Source organism: Apteryx rowi, unplaced genomic scaffold, assembly GCF_003343035.1.
Source record: "Apteryx rowi isolate R43461 unplaced genomic scaffold, aptRow1 scaffold_134, whole genome shotgun sequence".
NCBI lineage: Eukaryota > Metazoa > Chordata > Aves > Apterygiformes > Apterygidae > Apteryx > Apteryx rowi.
This window is the reverse complement of record NW_020447575.1, coordinates 1,494,109-1,514,645: the sequence shown is the minus strand read 5'-3', so window position 1 is coordinate 1,514,645 and position 20,537 is coordinate 1,494,109.

Genomic DNA, 20,537 nt, shown 5'->3' with positions numbered 1-20,537 from the left:
AAAAGAGCGCTGATCAGAGCCTACAAGCAGCCCCTGAGCAAAGGACTCAGGGCAGCAGGGGCAGAGGCTGTGGTGTGGCGCAATGGCAACTGCCCCGGGCCCTGCTGGGACCTAGCCCAACTACAGCCCTGCAGGCCCTGGGTTTCATGATCATGAGATTAAAGGCATTTTGTATGACTGCAGTATCATTAGCGAACTAAATTCAGAAGGGGTGCTGTGCTCTTGTGGCTGCCATTGAAATCTATAAAAAATGGTGGCTTTGAGTCGCTATGTTGGGTTTATGAATTGTAGATTTCAAATGCTGAAAGATGAAAAAGAAGACCTCTCCCCTCCCTGCCCCAGCAACTTCATCCCATCACAGCCTACATGGCCCAGCTCAAAAGGGGAAGATAAGGGCCACTCAGGAAGCTGAGAGTCTGGGGCATCATGTATTGACCGTTCTTCCTCAGAGCATGGCCCCATGCTGCCATTTCCTTCCAGATCTTATTTGATGTTATGCTGCCCTGCTTTGCTTTGCTCTGCTAAGGAAGAGAGCAAGGGCAGGAGACACCTTCACCTGGAGGATTTCCAATAACAGCTTGGGTGAACCTTGTTGTGTATCCTAACTCAATGCACGGAGGCTCACAGCTGCCAGGTGGACTTTGCAGCTGCTCTGATCCTGCCCACCAGGACCCATGAAGCATGCACGAAGCTCCACTTCACACTGCCCCGCTCAGCCCTTTGCTCAGGGTCAAGTTGGGAATGGGTCCTCCGCAGTCTGGGTTTTTTCTTCTTTCAGTGCTCCAAAGCAGAAGTCAAAAATCTAGAGGAAATGTGTCCACAGGATATTACAGGCCATTCACTCAGGTTTTGATACAAACAGAGTTTGTAGGAAACTGATTTTTTATGGTCTCAAAGGTATTAAAAAATCTATCAGTGAGAGTATTTTGACAAATGCCTCATTAAAAAAAAACAGAATCTCACACTGCATCACTTTATGTAAATCCCGAGGACAAAGGAATATTTAACTTTTCACATACCATAAATAAATCTGTTAAAATAATACATTTCCAAGGAATAATAAAATAGGCAAATACAGTAAATACATTAGTTCTGCTCCACTTTTATATGAGAGGTGCTTTCCCCTGTCTGCTAGACAGGCATTTTTTTCTGGAGGGAAAAAAAGGAGAAATTGCTATTGATGAAAGGTGGTAGCCTGTTTGAATCTCAGGAAGCAAAGTAATGGCCTTCAATTCAAGGAGTGGCCAAAGCACACAGAAGATACAGGAGATAATGGAAAAATCAAAGGGAAAGGAGTGGAGTGGAGTGGCTGAAAGGGAACATGAGGTGGATGCCAAGCACAGCTCCTGAAATGAGATTTGTGGTTCTTTAAAGGAATCTGCAAAGTCAGTGTATACTGCCTGAGTTGTCAACAAATGGGAGAGAGGAATTAGACTTTACAGTTTTAAAAGGATCTCTCTTTTTTCCATTGCTGGTTATAGCCATCTTAGTCTACACACAAACAAGGTTTTGTGATTTGAGTCATAGATGAGAGAATGTAGGAATACAGAACATTTTGCTGTTGACCTGCTGTGTGTAGATAAGAGAGGAAGGGAACTAGATGACCTAGTTCAGAAAGTTTTACAGAACATCTCTGCCACTCACCACAATGATAATATAACTCCCAGTACCCTTACAACACACTTATGACCTATAGTAAGACCCAAAGCCTACTAGAATGGGCTATGGAAGAGGACAGGGGAGACTGAGGTCACTGTTAACATCCTAGGTCTCTGGTATAGTAGGGTATTTGTTAAATACCCCCCCCCCCGGACCATATAAGGAAGGAGATCACACCTTACACTAAACTACATTGTCAAGAAAACAAAAACCCCACACCCAGTTGTTCTGGGCAGTCTGATGAGTGGAAAAAATATCTTTTTCCTGAATCCAGGGATCGGTTTAACCTGAGTGCATGTACCTGAGCATACATCAGCCAGGTAGCTGAGAAAATTTAGTGCCCATAGGAATGCCTGTCTCAAGTCACTAACTGTAGGTAGCATTAATGCTTCTCCCATCCTAAAGACAAATCGAAGTGCAGGGAAAATTCCTATACTTAGCCCAGACAGGCCACCAGAGGAAGGTAGATGCATGAAATTAATACAAGGCAAATATGATGCAAATGCTATTGATCCCTTGGAAGTACCAAGACAAGGGACACCAAGGGCTATATCACAAACTGGCTTTCCTAGCTCCAGGGATTCCTCTGTCTAGCTGTAGATTTCTTTCCATATGCTTCCAGGTCTTGGTTTCACCCATGGAGCTGCAACTAAAGTTGCTCCAAATAAAGGCATGTGCTTTTCTGTCATATGGATGCTTATCCTCTTCCTTTCCAGCAAAGCAGAGCTTTTTTTTTTTTTTTTGCTTTTTTTTTTAAGGCTTATGGAGGTGGAATGTCCCTACATGTCTCGGCAGGGACTTGCTCTGTGCTGCTCAGTTATGTTGCTTCCTGTAGATGATCAGTATTTCATAGTGATACTTTTGATTTCCTCTCACAGCCTTACATTGTTCCATGTATCTGTTCCCTTCTGTTTTTAAGTCTCTGTGAATGTAAATGTGATGTGTGGTCTTAATTGCCTTTCTCAGTTTTAATGTAACCTCATTAAATTACACTTCCGAAAACGGTGCTTTCATCTCTATCAGGTTATTTCTCATATGTTGCCAGATTCAGGGAAAAGGGGTGTGGTGGGGGAGGGAAGGGTGGCAGCTGCCAGTCTCCATTTGTTAGGCCCATATATAACATAAGAATATAAGAGCAACAGTACTGGGTCAGAGCAATGCTTTACCTGGCCCAGTATGCAGTCTCTGTTATTAGCCAAAAGTGAATCCCTAGAGCAGTGTATACGAATAGAGAAAGTATGTATGATACTTCCTCTGAGTATATTTCCAGGTGTGTTTCCAACTGAGGGACATCCTGAATGAGAAATCACTTTGGTGCATATGGTAACCCTCAAATAGTAAACCTCAATTAATTTTTTATCAATCAGCTTGTCCAGCCTCCCTTTGAGTCTACCTAAGCTCTTAGCATGTCTTTTGGCAAGGAGTGCAGTTTAACTGCGTTTTGTGAGAAAAGCTACTTCCTTTGTTTTGAAACAACCAGCTACTAGCTTCATTTGGTACTTGAAGTTCTTGCCTTGGAAAAGACAGTTAACAGTCAGTGTCTACCATCTGCATGACACTCGGTACTTTATTGTCCTATTAGATGTCTCTTTTCTAGGCTGAAGAGTCGTAGATGATTCAGTTGTCCCTTATATGGAAGCTTTTCCATACATTTGATCATCCTAGCTGTCTTTCTCTGAACCTCTCCCAGTGCTACTTTCTCTAATCCTCAGAAAGGATATTTTCCCAAATGGGGAGGCCAGAACTCAGACAGTTTTCAAGATGTGGTCAAACTATGAATTTCTACAATACCCTGAGGATAGTCCATGTTTTCTTCTTGGTTCATTTCCTAGTAAGTCCTAAAACTTTCAGCCATTTCTGGCTGCCAAACTCAGGACTAAAACTTCCAGAAGAAATGTATCCATCATGAAAGGTGAGGGCTATGTATACATGTCTGACACAATGTATGCACATGCTTTTGTTACATGAATCCTACTGGAAGAATCATTTGAATACAGCTGCTAGCAGACATCTGTAGCAGCCTGCAAATAGAGGTAAAGTGGTGAACTAGAAAGGTTAACAGGTACAAAAGAGGATACCAAAAATTTATGGATTTGCTAGAGGAAATCTCAGGCACAGATTGCCAGAAAGCACTGGGTCTTCAGACAACAGTACCCATATCCCATGAACCAGGCATATTTTGAAGGCTCGGAGCACTCCTCTCTGTTAGCCCCATACCTAAATTTTCAGTCAGGAACATTTTTTTCTACAATCCTTAGTACCCTCATTTTCTAGTCATCTGGAAATATGTTATTTCCCTTTTTATACCTGACAAATCTAAGAGCACTCAAGCTTTCTCTCTACCCACTCTGAACATGTTCTTTTTCCTTGGTTTCCCAGAAGAGGCTAGCTTCTCAGTTCCTCTCTTGGGTTCAGAAGAGGAGAGCAGGTGGAGTCCTGCTATCTGCCTGAGCCACAGGGATGCTATCCAAAGGTGTTAATCCAGAGAATACTTGGTACAGCATGAGAAATCACTTGTTAAAGGCCAGGCTCCATCTTCAGCAACCTGGAGCTTTAGGTTTCTTGGAAACATTGATTAGCCTAAGTGCAGGTTAATAGTGGCTTTTGTGTTGGCGTTTAAATGTTAATCAATGACATTTTATTAGAAGTTTAGAGGGAATGGAATTGTGTGTGTGTGTGTGTTTCTGTGTGTTTGAGAATGGGTAAATGTTTGTGTCAATGGAGCTTCTGTGGCCTAAGATACCTCTGGCAGGTGGACAGTACAATCTGACAACATCAGAGCGGAGAGCCCATCTCGCTACTGGACAATGGATCATGAGTGCCACAGCAAAGCAAAATGGTGTCTTACAGACTTAAGCTTAATGGAGGCAACAGGACCCCGCAGGATAGCCAGGAAACAATGTCCAATTGAACTCTGTAGTTGTGTGGCCTAAGGGCTGAGTGTAAGGAAGACCTATTGGCACTCCACACCTGCAGGAGATGCCTTGGCCTGGCTATAGTTGGGTGGTAGCAGAAGGGGATATGCAGGTCATGCCCTCTGCTTTGAAGCACAGTCTACCATACAGTGAATGGGCTGCAGCAGTCCATGCTTGCCCTGGTAGCCTCCATCTATCCCAAGGACCACGGATGACATCAAGCGTTTAACATCAAAACAGATTGGGATGCTTCCCAGCAGGCCCCAGCTCTCATGTGCTGCAAGGGCAGATGCAATTTGTGGGCAGCCCTGGTGCATGCTGCTTACAAGCAAACTGTGAACATGAGGTCCCAGGATGTGTGGGAGGGCTTTGGGGAGCCCCTCAGCATCTCACAGGGTCAGCTAAGGGTGGACATGGCCAGTACTGTTTCACCCAACGCTGGGCTGGTAATGCCTGAAATGGTTCTTTATCCCTTTGTATCTCTTCAACAAGAAGCTGTATAGCCCAGGAGCATGACAAACTAAAGTGGCTTAAAGAGGATTGGAAACCAGGACCACAAAGGGCTATTTTCCTGGCTGTCATATCCTCTCTATACAATCACAAGCAACCTCCTTACTGAGAGCTGGTGCCTGACTGCTTCTGTACAGAGCTTGGGAGAGAAGATAGCTGGGTAAATGGAGCTGTAAGACTGACTGCTAATTGTGATCAGTGTCAAACTGGAAGGACCAGGCAGATTTTGTAGTTCCCAAATGCCTCTGCTCGTCAATGCCAAAGTGAAAGCTAAAGCAGAAACCGAAGAATTAAAGGAACATTGTAGCGGGCAGAAAGCTGTGGAAACAGTAGATGACAGCTCCAACAAATTGACAGGCAGAAGAAGGTAGCCATCTAGGAGAGGCAAACAAGGATGCAGAACATAAATCAAGGGGCTCAGTGAAGTGAGGAATTGGCAAATTGCAGAAAAACTCTGGATTATAGATAATATAGGCCTTTTATTGGGACTTCCAGTGACATCTGGAACAATAAATGGCTGAACCAAACAGAGATTAAAAAATCCCCGCAAAGAAGAGTACATATCCTTCTCTCTATACATTTAAAAGCCCTCTTGGAAAACTGTGATGAACTCATTCTGTTGTTCTATCCATCCTATAATGGAACAGGGAAATTATCACTGGGAAAGGCCAAGGCACTATTTCAGTATCATATTTCCCAAAGAAAATGAGAGTGAAATATAACTGTGGACATAATTTTACTGCCTTATGCAAGCAGACAGACATATGCTCATGATTATTTTAATTGTAAAAGGCTGGCTGCTTCTCTTACATTAAGGAGAAAGGAAATTCCTTTTTCTCCTGATTGTTTGCAAGTCTGAGTTCATGTCAGCAAAGATCTGAGCATTTTGGTTATGTTTTTCCTGTAGTGGTGGACATCTTACGAAAGATGTCTACAGCACTTCTAACAGTTAGGTCATATGTGCTGTGATGGGCAGCTGGCTTGCCCATCCCTTTCCCTAATAGCTGGTGTGATGAATGGCCAAAGAGGACACTCACATTCCCAGGAAGTCTCTTTCAGGGCCTTCAGCTGTCACCAGGAAAGGCTCATACCTGTAGATCTGGCTTCTCCTGGAGATCAACCTTAAGCTTGCAACTTTCAGAGCATGGTACAGGGATCATCTCTGAAGGAAAACATATTCCTAAGTAGGGAAAGATGTCACACCTTCATTTGTCATATTCTTCAAGATAGGACATCCAAGCTGTCTGCTGTAGAGGTATGTGTTGGATAAGCACAGTTTCTATGCACTCAGCTTGCTTCTGATGGCTCATAGTCAAAGCACGTTGCTTGTATTTAATAGTAACTGTAAGGAGCACTGGATGCTACAGTGATGGGCACTTTAGGAACACCCATCAAAGAAGAAGAATAAATGACAGGAGAGTAAGGGCAAGCACTATCTTCTTAGTGACTTTCAGAATAACATGCAGCTTGTCCTGTGCAATGTTTCAGTGGACAGTGGGCCCCAGAACTCAGAAATTTCCCGAGCTTTGGTTCAGTTCATAAAGAGGGTCCAACTCAGTTATTATATTCAGGCTTACTTGAATCTGAAACTCCACAGAAACTCTGAAATGCAAATCTTTGCAGAACTGAACTGACACAAAATGCCTGCACATCCTATTGACAAAAGTGAAGAACAGTCTTGGGTCTCAAACGCAGAACTGGGAGTCATGTTGCCCCATTCTTTTCCAGTTTTCTGTCTCTGCCTTCCTATATAACCTTGGGGAAAGATGCTGAACACCTCTGTGCCTTTAGTTTCCTAAAATTTAAATTAAAATAATAGTTACCAGCATTGTGATGGGTTCCTGGCTCTTCATTCTTCAAAGCACTTTGGGACTCCGAGTGGAAAGCATTAGAAAATGCCACTGTAATTGTTTATAGCAGGTGAGAAAGTATGTTTTAACTAAGCCACGAGGTGTAGGTGGAATAAGGTCAGCTGCAGATGAAGTGACTCAGACCTTTGGAAGTGAAAAGTCATTAGTCTGTCTTAGGATCTGATGTTAACTGATGGTGAACATTTTGCCTGGGGTTCTCATAAAGAACCAGTTCTCTGACAAAGAGAAGATTCAACAACCCACTTTGAAAGGGAGTTCCCAGCAGGCTGAAACACTCAGAAGTCCAGGATGCCATCTAGGCATCAGCATGTCATAGATGGGTGGCTAGATTTCAGGAGTCTGTGTTTAGTTACGGGCGTGCTCTCCATCCCAGCATTTGTCTATGCATGTGAATCCAGCACACCAAAGAGCAGATGTAAGCAATGCAGGGATCTAACACAGAACAGCTTGGGTGACATCAGAGTGACTGTGTACTTCTGATGGGAAGTGGTAGTACCAGGGCAGAGCAGGTGTGAGTCATCTCCCAGGAGAGAAAGGCAGAAAAAAAGGAGATGGAGAGGGGAGGAGGGAAGCAAGAGACAGATTAGCTCATACAGATATATTCCCCTTGCCCTGCTTCCCTTCCCCTTGTGCATTCCCCTCTCTTTTCATAACACACATACATACGCATGGAGATTTGACTGTTAAGGCTTGATTCCAAAGCTGTGTCAGACAGATCATTTGCTGCTTTATTTTTTCCTTTGCCCATCTCTGTCCCAAATTCAAGATTATTTAATATGTGGCTAGATAGAAGTCAAGTTCTTCAATATGCATTTACTTTCTGCTGTGCATTAGTCCAGTTCAATACTTCCCATGGCAGGGACTCAAATAAAAGTGCAATGGGAATCTTGACAGAGTTGGCTGCAGAAGGATTGTTGTATTTATTTTTTTATGGTCAGCTTTCACCATATCCCCAGTGTGTTCCAAGTGCCTTGCTGTAATGATTTAAATACAAAGGGGCATCATCAGGGCAGGAGATGTTTTGAGTTTGTTAGTTGGATAAGACAGATGAGCATTATACGAGGTGAATGGGTGGGAGGAAGAATCTGTCTATTAGCAGCATATAAAAAATGACATTCCACTTCTGGTGGCAAGCTGGCCAGTGCTGCAAATGTTCCTACCACCACTAAGCCAACAAAGACCTAGATGTGCTCTCTCTATCAGGAGATGAGAGACTTCCAAATGTAAGCACAATCCCACTCGCCCATCCTAAAAATCATTCTGAGTCTATAACATCAGTATTTAGGACAATGGAGCAAATAATTTCTCCAGAAATTGAATGATACGCAAAATATTTATTAGATAAAAGCTAAAACAGCAGTAGAGTTTCTGGGAGGAACAGATTAATAACAAGCAAAACAGCCACAGATCCCCACAGAGAGTCCTCACTTTAGCAGATGACCTCACCCCAGTGTAGTGCGCCAAATTCTGCCAGCTTGTTACCAAATACAGAATCTGTGACCTTAAACTGTATTTACACATGATGACTCTGCACCTAGAGCTACAATGGAGAAAAAGAAGTAGGGTGACACTTTTTCATTCAAGTCCCAAAAGACTAGAGGTGAGATGAGTGCTTCTTTTAATGATGAGAAGAGACATGACATGTTCTGTTAAAAGACAATAATGGAAAAGTGCCTAACAGGAAAGAAAGGGGCACTACAGATTAACTAGTAGCAGAGAGTATTAATTAATAGACAGAAGAGATCATACCCTAAACAAATTTGAAACCCTTAGCCAGGATGCTTAGCTATTGTATACACCTATAACAAAGGCCAAAGGTTTTTTTCCTGCTGTATCATAACATTTTTCTCCTTTGTAATGCTAGTAGATGATTTTATATTTGAGTATGGATTGTGCGTGTGTATGTCAGGGAGTAAGAATTAATAAGTCAAATGAGAATGCCTGGTGAAATTTGACCATTCCCTCTGGTCCTGAAAGAACCCCCTTCTCTGCAAGCATTGAATGCATTTGGTTCACATCATCAGAAATGATGGGGTGAAGTAATTAAGACAAAAATAAAGAGGATCAAAGCACCAGGAAACTCTTGGAATGCCAAAGGTTTAGTGTTCAATAACAGACTGAGATGACTCATATCTGTAAGCACTCTAAAATCCTTCTGCATGTTGACACAACCCTATTGTCCTGCTGTTCAGTGTCTGTGTTCCAGTTGTCACAGAAAATGAAAGGACAATAGCTATTGTTATGTTGCAGCTGTATATTGTGACTGATTCATAGTTTCCCTTTTGGGGAGGAACACAGGCTGCTCTTACATGTTCTCATGCATTTACAACACACACATGTAATTCTCACATATCTGAAGACAGTGAATATTAGAACCTGCTTGCTGCTAATAAACCTTCATAAATGAACAGCGATGTAAGCTGTTATAGAAATGGTATGAAGTTTTCAAGTTGTAAGTGAGGCAGGATTTTTAGGGTGGAAAATCTTTCTTATTAGACCAACTGACACAGCTTGGGGAAAGAAAAAACACAACAGAAAAGCCTTTGGGAATGTAAACCCTTCTTCAGACTGAATGCTTTCCAGCAGAACCTCAAAAACCGACTTTGTCGCCAAATGGAAATTCTGTTTTTATAACAAGTTTACATTTGTTGTTTAAACCCTCCCCCCCCCAAATAGAGCTTTTGTGGTTTTCATTTAACTGACGCCCCAATGCTTCAAAACAAACATGACATCTGTCTGTCTCTCTTTCAACTTCCATATTTTGTGGGGGAAAAATCCCTTCTAAATGATCTCCAGCTTGGCATAACATTGGAGAACATGGCCTCTCTTTCTCATTTACATAAATACATCTTTTATTAACTGTCAGCACAGGAACAATTTGTCATGTACGACATAAGCAGATAATAAGCAAACAAGCTGGATCCTTCCCTGACATAAGTCAGCAGAGCTCTGTGAGTTCAGTGGGTCTCCACCAGTTTACATCATCTTGAGGTCTAATCCAGAGACATAGGTAGGAATACAGGCCAAATCCTGAGTTATTCTCCTTATTTTCCTCAGCTGTTGCTTAAGCCACTTTGAATGACGCACAGCAGAAAATAAAGGGGAGTTTATGCATCTGCATAAACAGATGCAGTGCATGTGAGACCAAGTATGTAGACAATCTTTTTCACTGAGCTATCAGTAGACATGGACACAAATGAAAGGCAGGTCATAGGCACTTCTCCTCTAACTTTCTCTTTTACTGTTCATTTCTTTTTGCTAGTGTGGCAGCCACATGGTTGCCTTTTAATAATTCAGGATCCAGTTTGCATGCATGGCCAATCCTGCTTGTCACATTTTCTCACTTGATCACAAGTTCATCTCTCTGTAAAGGAAGCAAGGTTTGTAAGGAGTTGCGCTATCTTTTATTAGACTAGCTAATGTAGTAGGGAGAGGTGGGGAAAGGACAAGAAGAGCTTGTGTGCCTGAAAGCTTTGTCATTTTTTCTAACCATATCAACTGGTCTAACAAAAGATATTCCTTCTCCCCACAGCTTGCCTTGCTGCTTTCCGTAGACTGGCATGACGCTCTTTTCCGTTATTGCAACAACCCTGTATTAAGTTTGAGTGGACCAAGTGCTGCATTCCTATGAAGTGCACATATCCATTGACATCTATGGGCTGTTTTTTTAACCTCCCATGAATAGTTCTACCACAGTTAATAAGGTTATGGGAATAAACAAGATTTGTTAATGTTTGAGCAAGATGCTTTAGCATAGCTTGTCAGTTCAGGATTAGAACCACTGATTTTCCCATGTATACATGAAGATGTTAGCACCAGAGCTGTTAAAAAGTATATATCGGTAATAAAAATCGAACTCAACAGTAAAATATCAGTCTGAGTCTCAAGCATTTCTTCCTAGGGTAATGTGGAATACCCTGTTAAGAAACACTATTCCTGCATTCTGAAATGGGAGACCTTGCATTAGTAAGATCAATAGCTGCATCATTTTTAGTCTACTCCAAGACATTTTTGCTTAAATATCATGCTTTACTTCTTATGGTGCTCTGTAAACGAAAGTTTCAAAGATTTTGCCATCAGCAAAGTCAAGGTATTATCTTTGCTCAAGTTGCTATATAATTAGTGTGGTATTGAATATAATGTGTGCTTCTGAGACCTTCTGAGGAGTGTATCAATGTGACATGTCACACACACACACATATAGATATATATATAGGTACAAGCTATTACAGACCTTTGTGGGGATATGATCTTACTTTGGGGTTGTAGAGTGCTGTGTAGAAGCAACAAGAAATATAGAAAAGAGTCAAAGCAAAGATGTTGCACAGAGTCACCTGTGTTTAACATGACAGATGTCTCTTTCATATGTCTGTCACCTCCATCTTTTTCTCCTTTATGACTGGTCAAGGTGCCATGTGGAAAAAAATATTTCCTTTTCCTCTCAGCAGCTCTTTCTCAAACCCAAGCATTCACAAAACAGGAGACTGTTCCCACAGAGATCCGTCCTGAGAGTTTTGAGCCAATCATGTATTTTGAAATGACAAGGTTTGAGTTCATTTCATTTGCCTTTAGGGTACAATTGTTTTGTGTTTCCAAGCTTTTCTCTACAACCATAATGGCCAGAGACTTTCTTTTTAAGGAAAGATGAGATTCTCCTTTAATCACTCAATTTAAGTAGTGTGAAATTTCAGAAACAAACTGAATATCAATAAAATGATAATTAAATTTAAAGTTAATTTAAATAAAAGCTGACACACCTGGCTGTCCTCAGATTTCTCTGAAATCCTTTTCTTTCACCAGGAATCTAGGAAAGTGTCTTCTAAAACCAACAGCAACACAGTGTCAACTTAAGCCAGCAGAGACAACTCTGATTTTGGATTCTTGGCTCCCCTTCCTTGCTTTAGCCACCATGCTGATGTTGAACAGAAGTTAAGATGCCAGTAACAATTTCTGTATCTGTTCTATTAGCAGCTCTGAGAAATCTCTTGGATTATCCTTTATGTTTGCTATAGTTTATTCTTTTGTTCCAATCTCACCTTTCATTGTGTACAAACATTTATAGATACATTTAGTCTATTTTGCTCCCCTGTCTTGCCTTGGGTTATATTTTTCATATGGTGCTTTCCACTTTGGTTGAGGTGGCAAGTAGATGACTCTCATCTTCTTGTTTCAAAGAACAATTCATTATTTGTTTGTGTCTGGGGAATGACTGACTGTGTGATGTGTTGGGAGATGGAGGGATAAATATCTCTCCTGGCTGATTGATAGTCTTATTAAAGATTGCAGTAGGTGAAAAAATCCCCCATAGCTTCATAAGGGTAAGATCCTTTTCTCTTTTCCCCTCAGACTGGCTTTAGGGCATGCTTGGCTTTTCCTCTGTCCAGTCTTGTAGCATTACTTAATTAGCCTTTATTCAAAGCCATTAGCACTGATAACTGCTGGAGACATTTTTGTGGGGGTAGATGACCAAACGGAACAGTTTATCCACCACAAAATGCAAGTTCAGTCAGTCCAAAACTATTTGCAAGTTCAAGGAGAGGTTGGTAATTCGTTGCTATTCTTGTTATTATTGCTATTATGTTATGATTGGTTTAATTGATATGCAAACATTTTGAGCTCTTAGTTGTCATCTACAAGGTGGAGGAAGAGGAAGAAACAGTGGTGATAGCTTGATTCCCCAGATGTATAATTTCTTCTGTGAGTTCTGCATTGTCTTTCCATACTGAACTGTTTGCCCTCCTCTTAAAGGGCTTCTTACCACTTCGTTCCACCTGATGATCCATCACCAGTTGCACCCTAGACACTGTCAGTGCATTCAGACTCATCCTCTTGCTCCTGCCTTTTTACCTTTTCCCCCTGTATCCTGCCTGCTGGAGACAACCTTCTGGACTCTGTCCGCCTCGTTCCATAAATCCCTCCTTGTTCATTTTTTCCAGGAAGCTTTCAGAGACATTTATCATCCAGTCCCCTCCCTGACTGAATTTCCTTTCTAAATTACTAATTAGAGAGCAAACAAAATGTGTACATAGTCAGCAATGTGTTCTACTATTGTGGCTTGCTGATCCAAAGTATGTGAAAATCAGCGTGGACCCCTCTCTTTTCGATCAGGGTTTGCTGCTACAGTCCTGATCCTTCCTATAAACATCAACTTTGGGGTTTTTTGCTTGTAAAGCACTGCTGCAATTCATATAATAAATTAGATTATAATCCCCTTATGGGCAAGGACATTGCCTTTTGATATGCCTCTGCATTGCTGATCACATAGTACATACTACGTGATCATTCTCACCTCCTGCCTCTAACACACCAGGATATAAGAATGAAATGAGAACAGAGGTGGACAATATTTTTCTAATTACTAGCATGCAGCTAAGCCCCTCTAATTAAAGAAATGATATAGCCTAAAAACAGGAACTTCCCCTGTTAGACTGCAGTGTTGTAATGGCTTTATGTTTGTGCAATTAGGACCAAAACTTCAAGCCACTGAAGCCAATGGTGGCCCTTAATGGGATTAATTCTTCATTTGTGGGGTGATGGACTGGATGATCTAAGAGGCCTTTTGCGTCTTGTGCTTCTCCAGTCTTTCTCAGGATAAATGACACATAATGGAAAAGACAGATGTTTTTGAATAAACTGCATTAAGTGTCTACATATAATTCCTAATGCAGATTAAAAAAAACCCAACCCTCTCTCTCTGCTGCATGCATGCCCCTCTTACAGAGCAGGTCTCTTCTGTACAGCAGATACTGTATGAACTCGTCAATACCCAGCAGGTTTCTGGGGGGAGTGTGAAGCTGTATTTCCCGAGATCCTCTGGGAAAACTCTGCAGCTAGCTCTAATCAAATTGAACTGCTGTCAAGACTTCCTGTGAAGCTTCGAGGAAACATTTCTGTATATTAGAGGTACAGGAGAGGAGTGCAAGGGGTGGGGGAGGGAGGCAGGGCAGTTTTAGAGCTTAAGTGGATTACATAGCTCTATAACCCAGTTATGGGTCCATGGACTCGAGTGAGCTGTTTTTTCCCCTCCTCTGGCTGTCTGCCTGTCAGATAGTTCCCCTGACAGGCAGGCTTTATTAGCCTCCCCCAGCTGGCTCTCTCAGCATTTCTTATTTTCCAGCGCTCACATCCCCTAGCTGCTTGTCTCAGCCCTTCTGGTATCTCTGAGCTCCCCAGGGTCCTTCTTTTAGCTGCAAGGACCATCTGCATCATTTGCAATCTCCATGCTACCCCACTCTACCAATATTTGACGAGCCTGGGGTCAGGTCTCTGTTCTCTGCCCGTGCAAGTCTGTGGTCGAGAGCAAAGGGTGCATGGTTCAGCCCAGATAAGGGTACCTACATTTAAAAGGTACCCACTGACTCTTCTATTTTAAATAGCTAAGAAGGGCTGCTTTAAAAATATGATGTACACCTGTGCTTCGGTAACCGTTGGTATGAGGGAGCAGCCACTACTCAGCATGTCCAAATGCATTAGTCTTTCCACACTTTTCAGAAAAGTTTTGGGTGAGCATGAGTCAATCACAAGCCTGGAAGTTCAGTCTGAGCCCTGAAATTTCCCCTCAAGACTGAGGTGTCAGCCTGACATCTGCTGGGGACTGCACCACTGCTGCAGAAAAAACGAGGCCATCCTTCCTAAAGTTTTTCTGCCATCAGGAAGGGTAGTGGCATGGGGGAGCTCAGAGGGGAAGAGCCTGACTGGCCCTGTGCTGCTTCCTGAGGAAGGCTGCAGGACGTAAAAGCAGTCTGCTGGGAGGCAGCATGGCATGGGATAGAGTGGTCAAACTGCTCCCACCTGGCAGAGCCAACAGCAGCCCCATGGAATATAAGGATGGCAATCCCAAATTACTCTAGAGGGATTCAGTCCTTCGGGAGCAGGCCAGATGCAGGAGAGCAGCCAGCCAGCACGTGGATCTGGGCTTTCTGGTGTCCGTATGCGTGTCCAGAGCTGTGTGAGGCAGTGCTCTGTGCCTGCACAGGAACACTTGTTGCAGAAAGCTGAAATATGGCTTTTCCCTTCCCTTTTGAGGCATCCACCACCATCATCAGATTTTGGCTTCACTGATACAGCTGGTTACTTTACACTTGCCTGGGTCTCATTTGGTGCTCTGGGTTTCCAGCCAAAAATGCTGCAGGTAGACTTGCCTGTGCAGGGAGGAGACACGGTTACCACTTGGTGCCTGCTGTCAGCATGTCTCTCTCTTTGTCTCCCTTCCGGGCTCATTTGCGGCCTCTTTTCCCCCTTCCCTCCCCATTGCTGTGGTATCTCTGGATGGGACTTTTGTTGGGTCTTACAGGAAAAGACAGTTTCCAGGGCTGACTGTGAATGGGACAATCACACAGAGTGGCTCTGGGATGTGGTGGTGGAGAGTAGAAGCAAGCACCCTTTGGTTTGATTAAATGCTGACCTGATGCCTTAGTACTAGGGTGTGCTAGGGGGTGCTGCGCTTCTTTATTGGCCTCTGCTAGGAACGCTATAATGACAGCGCTTGGCCATTTGGGGCTAGGCAGTGTCCCTGGGCATGCCTTTGTTAGCTGCAGGCAGCTGATCATGGCCTGCTGGCCAGCATTTCCTGGGTCCTTGCTTCCTTCCAGCCTTAGGTCCTGGCCAGTGCTGCTCAGCCCTGCTGTGCGGCATGTTGCTTCGCCTTGCTGCAGAGACAGCTGCCCTTCAGCATTGGGGGTAGCAGTTCCTCTGCAGGCTGCTGCTTGCGCTTGGAAAACCTTTGTCACTGCTGTGGATGGCCAGCCCCTACCCAAAAGCAACAGTATTCTCATTAATCATCCTTTGAATACTGCTAGACACACACAGCACAGCCTCCGCCCTGCAATGCGGAGTGGTCGCCCGGCATGATGCAGCCAAGCATCAGTGAACTCGGGGCTGGGGCTCAGGGACTGGCATGTCCGTGCAGCACAAGGCAGGCAGCCGTGCCGGCATGCTCATTTGGGCCCAAAAATGTGATGCCTGCAGTTGTTAGGGGTGGGCTGCTTCTGGGTCTGGGGACAGCTCATTCAGTATTAGTTTAGGGACCTTTGGGTCATGATCTCTTGGATCTATTATAAAGCCTGAGCCTAAGCAATGTGCAGGCAATATGGTAGCTGGGAAGTTTGATAGCAGGGTTATCAACAACAGTGTTTTTGGGCTTTCTGCCAGAGCCTAAATAACTCAAAGTGTCACTTTCTCCTGAAACTAAACTTGGCCTTTGCGCTGCTTTGTCACCAACTGTATTTGTTCTGGCAGAAGGGAGCAGATGAAACATATATTTGAAACCCTTGAGAAGAAGAAAGAAGTTGGCATTTCTCATGGTTTTAGCAGAGATCTCATGATGGTACTTTTTTCTTTTACCATAAAGCTTCAGATCCTAGAGGCATGTGACTAGCTGAGGATCTCAGGAATTTTATTAATAATATTTTTAGAGGGAGTTTTTAGAGCTTTTGGCACAGAAGAACACTAAGAACTTGATGCCAGTTTAGCCTAATGATTCACAAACCATAAAGCAAATAATAATAAGCCAACACATCTATTTTTAAACTCATGACTTAAGTCACTGTCATGATTTTGATGTGGCCTGACATGTGATTTTCCAGCATTTGGGACTGGTAATAATGCTTTTGTGTACTGATTTAAATGAAAAATCCTTTTAAAATCCTCCAGCTTGCTTGGCTTAGTCAATACTTAACAAGAACTCAGCCACAGCAGCAAAAAATATCCAACAGTCAGGACATTCTCCTTGCCTCTCTCCTTCTCTTCCCACATAGAAAAAAATTGACACAGAAGGGTCGTGATTCATCATTATCCTAGGGCCCAGTTAGCTAAATGGATGCACAGGAATCCTTAAGCTGCCAGCAGCCTCCCAGGGAGCTCAAACACAAGACAGCAGCATCCCTCTAAAGAAGGCATTTCCTGTGGGGCTGAGCATGGACTGAAGAGGGAAGGGGCAGAGCTGGGTCGGGGTCACACAGCCAGTTTGGACGTGGGCCACAACTATTCTTTGTCCTTGCAGAGTTTTCCTGGGGCTGCAGCAGACGCTCATGTTAAAGTGAGTTTGTAGAGAAGGCCAAGTCATGCTGTAGAGCCCCTGTACATTCTCCTTCTGCCCCTGTGTGAGCTCATGGATTTGCTTTTCAAGTGACTGGAAGAGTGGGAGAGTGGGAGAAAGCCAGCTGGTTCCTGTGGTCTTTCATCTCTTGTCAGGAGCGGAGCTAGGCAAACATTTATGGGAAGAAACATCTGAAAGCAGGAAAGCTAAACTACAGATCCTACTGCCCTCAGGCTGTTCTGCCTTTACAGCCTGGATCCAGTTACAAATCCTGGTGTGCAACAACCTCTTTTTTTACTCCTCGGCACAACCCAACTTTTCCAATTTGTCAAAAGGTTCTGGGGTCAACTGAAGGAGCAGCAGAGGTCTGAGCAAGCCAGACCCGTCTCAGTGCTACTGCGAGACATTTAGCTTGCTGGTCAATGGCTATGCTGTTATTCCTCTAATATTAAAAGATAAACCTATGAGGAATAATTATTAAAAACCAGGTGACTCATAAGTGAGAATAGCCTCATTCTCTCATTAGTGGAGGGTAATTTGCCACATGTTTGTATCAGTATTACACATGTCTGCACAAAGCATCATTAAACTGTCACACACAGCGGCTGAGTTTTCCTTACACGCTTTGGGCTGTGCCTGCAGTCCCAGTTGCCTGCAACAGCCTGGGGAGTCCTCCGTGAATCACTGCTTGGCCCTGATTTCTCCTTTTTGTCTGAAGAATGGAAGAGGGAGGAGAATCCTGCTGGTTGGCCCTAAATCTCCTGTCAGGAAGTGATTTAAGATTTCAGGTGGAGCTTAGCTTTTTCTTCCTTCTATTAAAAAGAAAGAAGATGATGTTTGTTGCGCTGTCACGCTATGAAGGTTCGATAGCAATGACTGAGACAGTAATATAATAATAATAAAAAAGATGTTTATTTCCTCACACAAGTTCTTGGATTAGTAACATCCATTAAAATAATGCGATTACTAATTTAGAAAGGATAACACAAAACCATCAGTTACTAATTTAGAAAGGATAACCTGAAACCGTCGATTACTGCGCTATTAATTGGAAGGACTGCTTATCCCTACTTGAAAGCTTTCTTGTTCACTCTCCTAGTGAGAGGGCTCTCAACCTCGAGGAGTTACCTTAACCCAGCGTCCCAGGAAAAGGGGAGGGGGGGGAATACTCACGGTCCAGCCGGAGAGGATGATCAGGTCACGTTCCCGTCCCTGCTCAAACTCTCCTAGCTGCCAAGTCTCTCTTTATACGGCTGGGGCTCTGGGCAAACACTGCTTTTGCTGACTTTTAGCAAGTTTCGCAATCACAGGACTGTTTGTTTGTCTGCTCGGGAGGACCCTGCTAGCGAGGCAAGACCCCAACACCTCCGTATTGCTTCTCCCCTCCCCGGGGGTCCGTGCAGATTCCAGGTGGCAGACTTCACTTCTCCAGTCTTGTTAATGCTGCCATTCCGCAGCCTTGCGCATATCAGTCCTTGCGCATATCGGTTGGTAGACGACTTTAGTCCTGTTAAGTCCTCTGTTCAGCAGCTTTGCGCAGGTCAGCTCTGGTGCTATCATTTCTTTTGCATATCAATTGACAAACTTCAGTCCTGTTAACTCTTCACTCGCCCATCAATGTTTTATACATCAGTTATGGCAGCATGTATGTGCTATCTTTAAAGAATGGTATGAATAGCCTTTTGGGCTACTGCTGGGGATAGCACTGTTTAAGTCAGCAGAAATATTACCTAAAATGAAATCTCAGAAAAAGAGTGAATTGTGAATGGCCTTGAATTATCATAATAGGTATGTTCACTCTGAGTACTAATGATAACACAGATAACTGTTTAATGAAAAAAGTATTCCTTATCCAAAAAATATTCCCCCCGAAGGAAGGGTGGCTTATGAAGAAGTAAATTTTTCCAAAGTGACTTAGGAGCCTCAGATCCATTTTCCAAATCTATTTAAGTATTTACCTAGAAAAATATCATTCTAAGGCTTTTTTTTCTTACTCTTTTGAGGCAGAGATTTTGGTATGGGCCAGTTTAAATCAGAACTAAACCCAGGTGTCTGCACATATCTGAAAAGTAGCAGCTCTGCTGCCGGTGGTGTGCACACCATCTAGTAATGACAAAATGAATGAATGAATGTGAAGAAGCAGGACAGAGAAGGACTTCAAACTCCTAAAGCAGGCCTAGATCAGTCCGCTCTCAGCATGACTACAGAAACTAAAGGAGTGGCACAAGGACCTGTGCACTCTCTGGCAGCAGGATGGTACTGCTGCTGGGGGCAAGACCAAGGTGCTATCTTTTTATTGGGACTCTTTACTCCTTCTCCCATTTTCATAAAAGAAAAAGAAACATCTTTTGGCACAAAAAAGTGTTTATGGAATATCAGAAGACATAAACAGCCAGGAGCTGAATATTTTTTCAGACATAGGAGAGTAGGGCAAGATTTACCGCAGCAATTCTTTTTTAGAAGAACTTTCCCATTATTTCTGGCAAAGATGGCTGGCAGTTTCCACCCAGCTTCGTTTTGCCCCTAGTACTGAGGAAACGTGCGTGGAAGTGGTGTGGAAGGTGGAACCCCCCTGGCCCTTCCTTTAATTGTCCTAGCTCAGGACACTGTTTGCTACGGTGGCAATCCTGTGGGCAGCTTTATCTCCCGAAGACTCATGCTCACGCACTGGCTTGTGTGGCATCACTAGGAGCCGATGCGTCACCTGCCATTTGCTCCCCATGCAAAAAAGCTGTCCCTGCTTTTCCTGTTACCCTCATGGCCTGAGGCTGAAGAGGCTGGACAGGAGCAGACCTGGAGCAGACATCATGGCGCAGCTCTTCCAGCCGGCAGCTCCAGGGACAAGCTGCCTTGCCACTGCCTGCCCTTGAGGGGCTTACATTAGGGCAGGTGTCTGGGGGCATAAACAACCTGGCGTTTTGTCTTCCTAGCTGGTTGGTTGTGCAAATGCTAAAATATGAAAAGCCAGGCCGTGGGACCTGTCTTGCAAAGGCGCTGAGTTCCTGTGACTCCCATGAGCTTGCATGTGCTCTGAACACCGGGACTGCTATTACCTCTCCCAAGCCCTGGTGCTCTGTTTGCAAAGTGGGTAAAGCCCTCAACAGTGGGTACAGTGTTTGTGCAAGTGGCATTGCCAGGCAGGGTTCAGAAAAGCCCTGGCTATCACCACCACACTGCTTTCCCTAAAGCTTGCCTTGAGGCAAACAAGCTGCAATTTTTCAAGGACCCTAAAGACTGACTTCATATCCATTTTAGGTAGAAACTGTGAGTGCAACTGCTTTCTGCTCATCCACTTTCAAAGTCCCAAGTGGAAAAGGAGTCTTCCTGTCTGCAGGTGAGTGCTTGCTACTGGGCTTTCCAATCAGAGCTCTGATATGGCGGTGTCACTGCCCTGTTAATTTAGTTACCACAGTATAAAAATATCTCAAAAGATTAGCTCACTCAAATTGCAATAGCTCCAGGCAAGAGGGCTGCCAGCAGGGAGCCACATTAAAACTCTGCTTGAAAGAGCACAAAGGTAAAGGCACGTTCAGTAGTGACAAACAG